We start from the raw sequence: 11,297 nt of genomic DNA, 5'->3' as shown, positions 1-11,297 counted from the left end.
ATCCCTCCAAAACCTCCATCTATATCCCCATTCAATGTTTCTTGTGCACTAGGGCTAATGTGAGTGGTATTGCCTAGCCATGCTTCATAAATGGAGAAATAAACACCATGAAAGTACATCACACTCAACCAAATAAAGATGATGGCTATTTGAACAAAATGAACTCTAAATACTTTGTGAGAAATATTTTCTAAATCATCAATATGGCTATCAACATTATGAACGTCAACATGCAAGTTTCAAATCTAAGTGGTAGTATCAAGGCCTTTACTTAACATCTTTGAGAAAAGCTCAGGTTGAGAGGTTTTTATATAATCACTCTACACCACACTACAACAAAACAGGCAATTTATGCCAGATTTAGCACCAGATTTTAGTGTATTTTTCTCTCCATTGGGATGATCAGTCTGGCGTTAAATCTATCTCTATTGTACAATTTTTAAATCGTCCTTCTTTGCGCCAAATTTTGCATCATTTTTTATGCTAAATTTTGCATCATATTTTACACCAAGATTTGCATTTGGTTTTACAACAGGTTTTGCTTCTAGTTTTGTGCCATTTTTTGCATCTATTTTTGCATCATTTTTTTCTTCTTGTTTTGTGTCATTCTTTGCTTCTATTTTTGTGTCATAATTTGCATAGAGTTTTACACCATCTTTGCATATGATTTAGTGCCCTTTTTTTGCATCGAGTTTGTGCCAGTTTTTGCATCTAGTCTTATGCCATTTTTCTTCTAATTTTGTACTTATTTTTACATCTATTTTTGCATCAATTTTTCTGCCTTTTTTTACACCGTTTTTTGCATATAATTGTGCACCACATGTTGAATCTAATTCAGTGCCAAATTTTCATCCATTTTTGCACCATTTTTTTCATCCACTTTTTCGTTTCATTTGTCTCCCTTTTTCGCATCCTATTTTGCACCTAATTTTGCATCATTTGTTGCATCCAATTTAACATCATTTTTAACAAGATTTCTTGCATCCAATTTTTCATCCTTTTGAGCATCTAAATTTTCACCCTATGTTGGACCATGTGTTGTGTCCACCTTTGAATCCCATTTTGTGTCTAATGTTACGTTCAATTTTGAGCCATTTTTTTCGTCTACGTTTGCATTTGTTTTTGCACCAAGTTTTGAATCATTTGTTGCACCTCATTTTGCATCCAATGTTGCATCCAAATTTGAGCCATTTTTATGCCCATTTTCGCACCATTTTTTCTACTTTTATGTCCAAATTTTCACCATTTTTTATGTCCAATTTTGCATCCTTTTTGGTGTCTAATTTTGCATCCTTTTTGGCATCCAAATTTGCATCCTTTTTTCTGCCACATTTTGTGTTCACATTTGCATCTCATTTTGCACCTAGATTTTAGTCTGAATTTTCATCTAGTTATGCATCATTTTTGGCATCCTTAGCTTCACCCTTTTTAGTCCCATTTTGCTTCTTGTTTTGTGTCTTTTCTTACATCTTTTTTGCACCCAAATTTTCATCCTAATTTTACACCATTATTTGCATCCTCATTTTGGTGTCCATTTTTACATCCTTGTTTGCACCCAATTTGGTATCTTTTTGTATGCCCTATTTTTTCCCTTCTTTGTGTCTAGTTTTACACCATTTTTTTATTCTACTTTAAAACCCTTTTTGTCTCATTGTTTGCTTCTTGTTTTGATGGCTAGTTTAACATCCAATTCTACTCCCAGTTTTTCATCAATGGTTACATCCACTTTTGGCTTTTTGTTTAGAGTTTTACTGTTACTTCCATTTTACTAATTTTATTACATATTGAAATATATTACAGTTTTTAAATATCATTTTGCTGTAGGATTTAATGCACAGTTAGATGAACATAAACCCCTCTCAGTTTATCCTAGAAACCTAAGATAGACTGATCAAGAGAAAGGCGCTTAGGATTCTTAGTAGATCAAGATGTAGAGTATAGATTAAGAAAATAAGAATGAATTCATGTGAGTCCTCACATGCAGGTATTGTTGGAGTTCTTAGTGTAGCAAGGAAGTGCTCTTAGATAGCTCCAAATCTTAGTCGTACACACAAGAGAGAGAACAAAGAAAACTTCACAACATAATATCTTGATAATTGAAACTATCATAAACATATAAATGTTACTAAATAAATAAATATAAACCAAAATCCCATACATTCATTAGTTAAATAGGATAAGTAAAGAATTAATAGTAGCATATGGAAGGAAGAATGACTAATCTATATTAATAAAGGAGTTGGAGGAAAGTTACAATCATCAGATACAGTTGCAACAACACCTCCCCCAACTCCTAGCTCCAAAACTCTCCCTCTTAAGATAGATATTAGTAGCATGACAATACATGAATTCCCATCATTTCCTCAATGGCCAAGCCTCCAATATAGGAAAGTGAAGGCTATGAAGATTTCCCAAATTCCTCATTAGTTCAATTTTGGCAAAAGCTTTTGGGTAAATAATATTTCCTCATATAAAAATGGCATTTTCCACTTTTTAGATGCGTTTGTGCTTAGGAAAAATCTTCCCCATGCTTTATGGCTCTTTCCCACTTTTGTATGCTTTTATTTTTTACGAAAAATCTAAATATGAGGATAAAGAGATTACATTCCACCATATGAGTTTCCGAAAGTGAACAAGAGTGTCAAACTCTAGTTAACTCGAGCTTCCATGTCATAATGTGTAAGCCAATCAAAATCCTTTAAAATTTAAAAGACATATAGGTGTGACTAGGCAGTGGATTTTTTTTTAATAATATAACTTACCTAATTTAATTGTGAATGTTGCCCAAGTGACCCAAAACTATATTAAATACTAAAAATAAATTTAATATCTTAGTCTATAAAATTTAGAATATCTAGAATATTTTTAATGAAGCATAAATCATGGTGTGTTAAATAAATAAATTTAAATATAAAATCCTAAATCCTAAATTTAATTTAAATTTTAAATTTACTTTCTTAATTTAAATTTGATTAAATCTTGTATTGATAAATTAATTTAAATATAAAATATAAATATATGGTTATTTTGATAAAAGTGTATTTATTTGAGTAACTTAAATTTAAATTTAACTTAAATTTATATTTTAAATTTTCCTTTTAAATTTAAATTTTCTTAAATTTTGTGTTAATAAATTAATTTCAATATAAAATACATGTAGACGGTTATTTTTTTTATAAAATTGATGTTTATTTGGGTAATTTAAATTTCCATTAAATTTTGAATTTGTTTTTTAATTTAAATTTGATTAAATCTTGTGCTAATATATTAATTTAAATATAAAATACATATACAGTTATTTTGATAAATGTGACATTTATTTGGATAATTTTGGTAAAAGAATAATAAAGATGATATATTAAAAAATTGTCTACATGGCATTATTTTATTAGTTTCTTAATTTTTTCTTAGGTGGTTTTAGATGAAGGGGACAACTTGTCATAGACTAGGATATCGTGGTCCTCATGGTACATAAATTGTATTATAGGCTTATATAGTTTAGGAGAAAGGGTATTTCAACCAACAACATAATATTCTGCTCCAAGATTATGAGGAGGTATTTTCATGTATAACACATTTAAGAATATATCACAATTCAAATTCATAACTTAGTATTTGTAAACAAATTTAAGGGTAATTGACAACATTCATAAAAAATATAGCAGTATCCTCATATATAACAATTCTCCATCAAAAAATCATTTACAATTTTCAATAGACATATATTACTACTAAATCAACATTTATCACAGATATCATTATTCCAAAGTAAATTCACAACATTACATCCAAAAAATAGTAATGCCATCATACATAATCATTCTCCATAAAAAAGCATTGATAGGTTTCAACACATACATAAAGTAACAAGATAATACTAATAATATCCTCATCGTCCTTAATTAAATCAACTAAGATTCAAATGTGTGATTATCATATCAAAATATTTCATGAACACCATTATTCTAAGGTAAATTCACAACATCCATCAAAAGATAGTAATATCATCATACATAATAATTCTCCATCAAAATAATGTTGATAATTTTCAATATATACATAAAAGAACAGGATAAAAATGATAATATCATCATCATATTTAATCAAATCAACTAAAAGTCAATGTAAGATTACCAAATAGAAATGTTTCATAGATATCATTATGCTAAGGTAAATTCACAACATCCATAAAAAAATAGGAATCTTATCATACACAATAATTCTTCATAAAAAAATTGTAAACAATTTTCAACATATTCACAAGGTAACAAGATAGTACCAATAGTATCATCATCATTATTCAAATAAACTAAAATTCAAATGTATGATTACCATATTAAGACATCCAACTAAATATAAAAAATAACGCATGGCTAGCTAGCACCACAAAAATCATAGCCAAGCTCATCCTCATGATCATTTCCATGATCATCATCCTAACCATCCTGATAATATCATCCACATAATCATCACCAATGCCATCACCATCCTCATCATCATCATCTCTGATATACGATGTAATCTAAACATAGTCTATATCATCATATTCGTGCTCATTACCTATAGTGTTCTGGAAAAAAAACAATATTACATGTTAGTACTAATTTTATAAAAAAATGCATATTTTTATTACATTGCTAACAATAAAATGAGGTAGGACATAATAACATTTAATAGTACTAAAAATAAAATGAAAATATGGCTTAAGATATGTTGGAGATCCAACTAAGATTACACTTGTAATTCACATTAAGTAGTAGATTCATTTTTTAATCCATATGAAGTAGGTACCCATTTGTTCTTCATATTATATTGTGAATGTTTCTTATGATTTCCATGTAGAATTGGTAAAGTAATATTTACTAGAAGCTTTATTTCAAATTACAATTGTAATTTAGATTAGAAATAAAAGAAATTTTAACAAAAAAAGAATGTCACATGAAAAAGTAAATTGTTTTTAATGAAAAATAAGTCGCATACAATATGAATGTCACATGAAATATTGAGTTGTTTTTAATGCATGTACTTTTCTCTATAATAAGATGGATCCTAATGTTCTTTCAAGAACAAATGCTCACAAATAATTATTTCATTTTATCCATTATCACACTTAATCCATTATACCTAGTGACGACAATGATTCCATTCAAATTTCTTTGAACTCTCTAAATATAATGTAAAATAGAAAACTCCATGACCACGACCATGACCACAACCCCCTCCCTTACCTCATCCACCATCAGAGACAATGAACTTGGAGTTATGACCACGATAGCAACCCCTCCCTTGCCTTGTGTCCACCATTAGAGGCATTGAACTAGGAATTAAGAGTACTCATGTTTTCTTTGCTCTAATTAATCTCCAAGGAACCAAAACTTGATCAATATATTAAGGACTCCATCAAGGAATAGATATATCATTAGAGAATCTCAATAGGCTTTGCCAAAAGAGTGTGAAATAAAACTTATCTCTATTTTATGAAATAACTCAAGTGAGTGGAATGAATGGTGGGAAACACTTACTAAGGAAAGGAATATTTTTGTTCCGTCCTTATTTCTTTTATTATTTTCGCTTCTTAGAATGGAGGGAAATGTTTAAAAAAATTCAAAAGAATATTTTAAATTAGAAAACAAAAATATTTGCTTAAGTTTAGTTTTTTTTAATATATATTCAGTTTAGTATTTTTTTATTTTCTAAAAAAATATATTTAGTTATTGGTTTTTTTTATAACAAAAATTATATTTTCTTTTTATAAAAATGGATTTTAAACATCCATTCATGCTAAATTTGTGATTTTAAGATATAAGTTTAAATTATATATAAAAAAGTAACTTAATGCCATGTGTTGTGTCACTGAGATGGGTATTATACATCTCTTCCTTGCTAAGTTATAGAATGTTCTTGGGTTTTCTTAATGCAATAAAATTAATACTTCTCTTCATTATATCTTGAGATGTTCAACTTGCACCTAATAAAACAATAAGGTTAAAATAGGTTTGCCTTTGTCCTTTGTAGATTTCTTTCCCCATTAATCCTTGTATTAATAGATTAATTGTCTTATGGTGGCCTTGGGTGGCCACTCCCATTAGTTGCATGATTTTTACTTTTATGTTAATGACATTTCTTAGGATTGATAACATGTTATTTAATTTATGAAAATGTGTTATTTTCCATATCATTGTTAAATATTAATATTAAATATGTTGGTTTTGAACATGGTTTAGCAAAAAGTTCCCAAAATGTTTATAAATTGTAATTTATAATGTAATGCTTCACTACTTGATGAAATCGTTTTGGATATTTTTTTAAAGATTAATTGATTGATGAAATTTTTATGGATGTTTTTTTAGTATATTAACTTGTATGTGATAAAGTCAAAAGTCACCTCTTTTTGAGATTTTCATTGGTTAATTTCCCTTAAGGCTATCAAGTTCACCATTCAGTCCCAAGTTAAGGAAATATATGAGTCATGAAGTGGCATTGTCCAATAACTTAAATCTTGGAACATGTTTTTTTTAGTCACATTATACTTCCTTTCTGTGTAAATTCTTCATGAAAATAGTCTCATGGAACATGAGGGACCTCAATAGCAAAGGAAAACAAATACTCCTAAAACAAAAATGGTACGCAAAGCACCCATCAATAATGTTGATATAATCCCGAATGTGGGTGATCGACAAGTACAGGGAGGTGGCAATCCACTGGGTTGGCGTGTGGCTAGACCACATGGCCTTCCATAGATTGGCACAGTGGTCCAAAATTGGCATTCAAAACAGCCATAAATGCACTTTACGTAGGTACTGTCTCCAACCTGTTAACCATCACCCACCTCAGCTCTGTGCAAACATGAATCGTCGGGAGCATTTCACTTCTGCATCTGTCCATCAACCTCTGCCTCTGCAATGCCTCTGCCCTCAAGCCGCGGCAGCACCCAGCTCCCGCACAACCACCAGGAGATGTTGCCACCTCCTTTGCTACATTGATTTCAGCTTCGGCATTCACTTCACCCAGAGCCTGAATTGCCATTTTATTTTCCATTCAGCCCTTGCTGTTAATCCCTCTACTAAGCAGCCCGCAAATTCAATAGTGTATCTGCACCACACTGTGCTTAATTCCAGAAGGAATTCTCATACTCCTGCAGACAACATGCCAAGATTACGACACCGTATGCACAACTGTAGGGGAGGGAGCCAAGGGAGCCTGAGTTTCCCCCAGCACTCTCCCGCTTCGGACACCACTTCCTCCCTGGCAGAGTAGGCCCCCAAGCGTTACCCAAATACTCAGAGTGGAAGAGGATGCCTCCATTCAGTGCCCCCTTCCTCGTCTCCTAGTAGCTTTCCTTCCATTTTAGCTTCGTCTCCAAGAGGCACTCCACCCCATCCTCAACTGTAATCCCAGAATGCCCAATTCACCTTCCGCTCTACCCTGAACAGGCCCATCATGATAGCCACAATATCCATTCTGTTTCATGAAGTGGAGAAGATCACAGAGGAATAGGCCACAGAGGTTGCCGGACGCGCCAGAGGAATTGCGGAGTAGGGCACTATGAGTGGTGGTAGCACCAGAGTCATTGGGGTATGGGACTTTGCGGGTGGTGGACGCACCACAAACGGATGTAGCCACACCAAAGTAGAACTAGATATGGCTCAGACAAGCATCCAAGAGGCACTGGAGCAGAATAATGAGCAGAAGATGAGACGTGTAGGGAAGGAGGTACTGGACGAAGTAATGGACCCTTACTGTTGTTTCGTCGATGAAAAACACCTGGTGTTATAGACATTTTTAGGCACTGCAACCCCAAGCATAAATGTCCATAAACCATGGGCTCCTAAGTCCCTAAAGGTGTTGTTCCAACCCCTAAAAGAACAAGGTCAGCTAATTACAGCATCTCCTAGAAGTTCTCCATGAAAAACTACTTACAACTGGTCAAAACTGGACCATTTCACCTGCTCCATGGTCAAAGTGCGATGCATCCCACCCAATACACACGGGAAGTGCGATGCATGTTGAAAATCCCTTCTATGGGGTGCAATGGATGAGAGAAGACAAGTGGCGGAGACAGTTTGCGAGGTGGATGATCATGGAATCTTCCATAAACTTCTCCTGTGACACTTGCCTCTCAAAATCACCCAAGAATGAGTAAGAGATCAATGAGATCTCCAAGTGGAATCAACAACTATAAGAGAGAAGACACTAATCAAAAACCCAGAGCTGACTCACACCTCTAAAAATATCTATATATAGATCTCTCATCCTAGAGATCCAGGAGGTTGGGGGCTGGAATTTTGTATCTTGTAAGGAAGTGTTGTTGGTTTCTTGGTGCAACATCATAGTGTTGGGTGATCTAAGCTTTTCATGAGGTGAAGAAAGGCTTTCTTGCTGAGAGGATGATGTTGGGTTAGAACAATTGGTAGTAATCCTCTTTGTTCTTTCTTGATTATCAATAAAGCTATTCAAGTTTTCCTCCACATTCTTGTATGATTGATGATTTATGAATTTGTGTGGTCAATGTACATCTAATCCTATATTTTTTATGATAATATATCTATGTTCTTGGATAGTGTTATGCTTCTTTGATTCTACAAGTACTCCTTGAAGCTGGGTAGACAAGGAAGCGAGTGGCAAAGACCTACCAGAAGAGAGAGGAATCGAGCAAGGAATCAAGCGCAAGACAGACGTTGGTCTCCTTATTCTTTTCTTATCTATTTCACATAAAGGAAAACGGAAGTAGTTTTAGTGTGTTTGTTTCTAGGGTAGCTACCAACCTTAGTGGGACTAGCAGCTCTGTATAGACACTAGTTTTCCCGATAACAAAATGGCGACCATACTGGGGAGCGAGTAGATTGTTTGTTCATCTACATTTGTTTACTTTATAAACTTACTGACGGAGTCTGAAGTCAAGCCAGCTAGCCTTCGAACTGCATTTGCTATGCAAGTGCAAAGTAGATCAACACTGCTTCAGTCTATATCTAGGTTTTGTTTATGAATTAAACGATTGATTTATAATCTCTCTAACTGCCCTCATGGTGGCTCTAGTAACCTCCTTAGATCTACCCCTGTGATTGATTTACTGATTACCACTTGCTCGGCCTAAATCCCTAAACTGAACTACAAACTGTGACCCAGAACCCAATCAAAGTCTCGTTCCTGGTCCAACGCACTGTTTGTTCTGTGAACTTCGAATGAGTCACACTTCCCGAGTGTAGTAGGTGCGTTGCATTTCAGTTTCACTATGTTATAGGTGCATTGATCAGACAAGGCCTTGTTCCTAAATTTTGGTTTCTGTGTTCACTCTTTTCAGCTCTATTCAGGAGTTTTGCTGCCTGTAGTCAATACACCTCTATTGAAACCCCTTTCCTTGCTGTTATTCCACCTCCATTGTGCAAAGAAATGTAAATGTTTTTATGTATTTTTGAGTCATTTTCAGTTCTCCTTTACAAAGAAGTAGCGTAATTGTACTATCGTTTCTTGATTTGAAAGTGTCGCAAGTGTCGTTTTCAGTCATAGAAGAGAATCTGATTGTTCTTGATAGTCGATTACACTGTTACTCTTGTATTTGATTTGAGTTAGTAGTTTTTCAAGTGTCGAAAGCAAGTTTTCAATTCCAAATAACAAAGTGTCATCATTGTCCTCATTTTGTTTTGAAAAGAAACTTGTTAGTAATTGTCGCTTTGGAAAATAATTCAGATTTGTGCTTAGCTTTCTTTTTATCATTCACACATTAAGAAGGCTAAAAACAAATACATGCATGTGCATTTTCATTTAGACTATTTGTTGGCTTGATTTAGGACAGTGCATATAGTGTGTGCTCTGTGCTCTTTGTTGAAAGAATGCCATCTCTCTTTCCTTAGGAGCTAGGATTTTCATTTCAAAAAGAAGATTAAATGATTGTTTATCATCTTAGATTGCATTTTAGGAATTGTACATCTACATCATGCGGTGAACCTGAAAGGAAAATTTCTTAAGCAAGATCAACCATAAAATAAATTTAATGAATCGAAAAACGCTTTGGAACCTAATGTGCAACATCTAGAAGTCTAGGCTAGAGACGTATTCTGGCGTCGTAAAGCCTGGTAACTATTGTTTTCACTATTGGTTGGGTGATTCCTCCACTTTGAGATGATAAGTGCCAGTACGGACTTGTGCTCCCACATACCATCAAGTATATTTTGGGAGACCACAATAGGCTTTATCCTTTATCCATAGGAAGCCGTGTTTGCCGCCCTATCAATTGCAATGCACTGAACAGAGCATTCGGGAAGATTGACTGCCGTACTGTAAAAAGTATTCTGCAGTTTTGCGATTGGTTTGGTAATCCCTCTGTCTAGATTTCCAGAGTAGTCTCTTTTGTTCCTTTTCAGACTCCTTAAAAGAAAAGGTCCACCTGAGCACTTGTCACTTCAGGCTCATTAAAAATCGAAGGCAACGAGAGTCATCTTTTGTTTTTTCTCGACTCTTAAAAATTGAAAGAACAAGTTGTGTCAAAGCGTCTAAAATTTATTTTAAACGGAATAATCATCACCTTTCCTACATTGATCTTAAGTTGAGAAAAATGGAGTCCACCAACCAAGGAGTTCCCCTTGGAGGAAATCCTAGTCCCTTCTCCTCTTGGGGAGATGTTGGTGAACCCCATATGGCCACATTGTCTCTTCCAGGATTGACAATCGGCTTGCCCATATGGCTCTTCTCAACTTCTTTTGTTCAGAACACCGTGATTCCTGAACAATCAATTCAACAACTAAACGATATTAGAGTTACGCCCCAATCCTCTACTTCATCCAATTCTTCCTCTCCTCCTTCCTCTTCGCTTGATGAAGCTGGTAAAGCCCAAAATCAAGTAACTAAGAAGAAGAAGGAGAAGAAGAAGAAAGAGAAGAAGAAGAAGGAGCCAAAGGTGAAAAGGGGCAACCAAGCATCGTCTAGCGAAAATCCACACACTGCACCGACCATGCCTAAAACGCCATGTGTCATTTGCAAAGGAGACCACTATCATCGAGATTGTCCTTGCATCCATTGGATCTTAAGGGACTGGTCTCCTCGTTTGCACAATCCAGTGTCATCAACCTCTGACGCTCATGTTGAGCATACACCGTCAACTAGTGAAGGTGAAGCCCCAGGACAAAAAGGAAAATATAAATTTCCTTGTAAATTGTGTGAAGGCGATGACGCCATCCACCGTTGTCCCTTCTTAGACGAAGCTAAAAGAGTTTTGGACGACCGTCCGGTTTCACCATTATGGCTTCCTTCTGGATATAAAAACCTCTTGCCGAGCCCGTCACTAGTTGAAAATCCGGCTG

This window comes from Pinus tabuliformis, chromosome 1_2, assembly GCF_031772625.1.
Source record: "Pinus tabuliformis cultivar Carrire ecotype Pingquan chromosome 1_2, CPIR1, whole genome shotgun sequence".
NCBI classification, from domain to species: Eukaryota; Viridiplantae; Streptophyta; class Pinopsida; order Pinales; family Pinaceae; genus Pinus; species Pinus tabuliformis.
Note: the sequence above shows the minus strand (reverse complement) of the source record.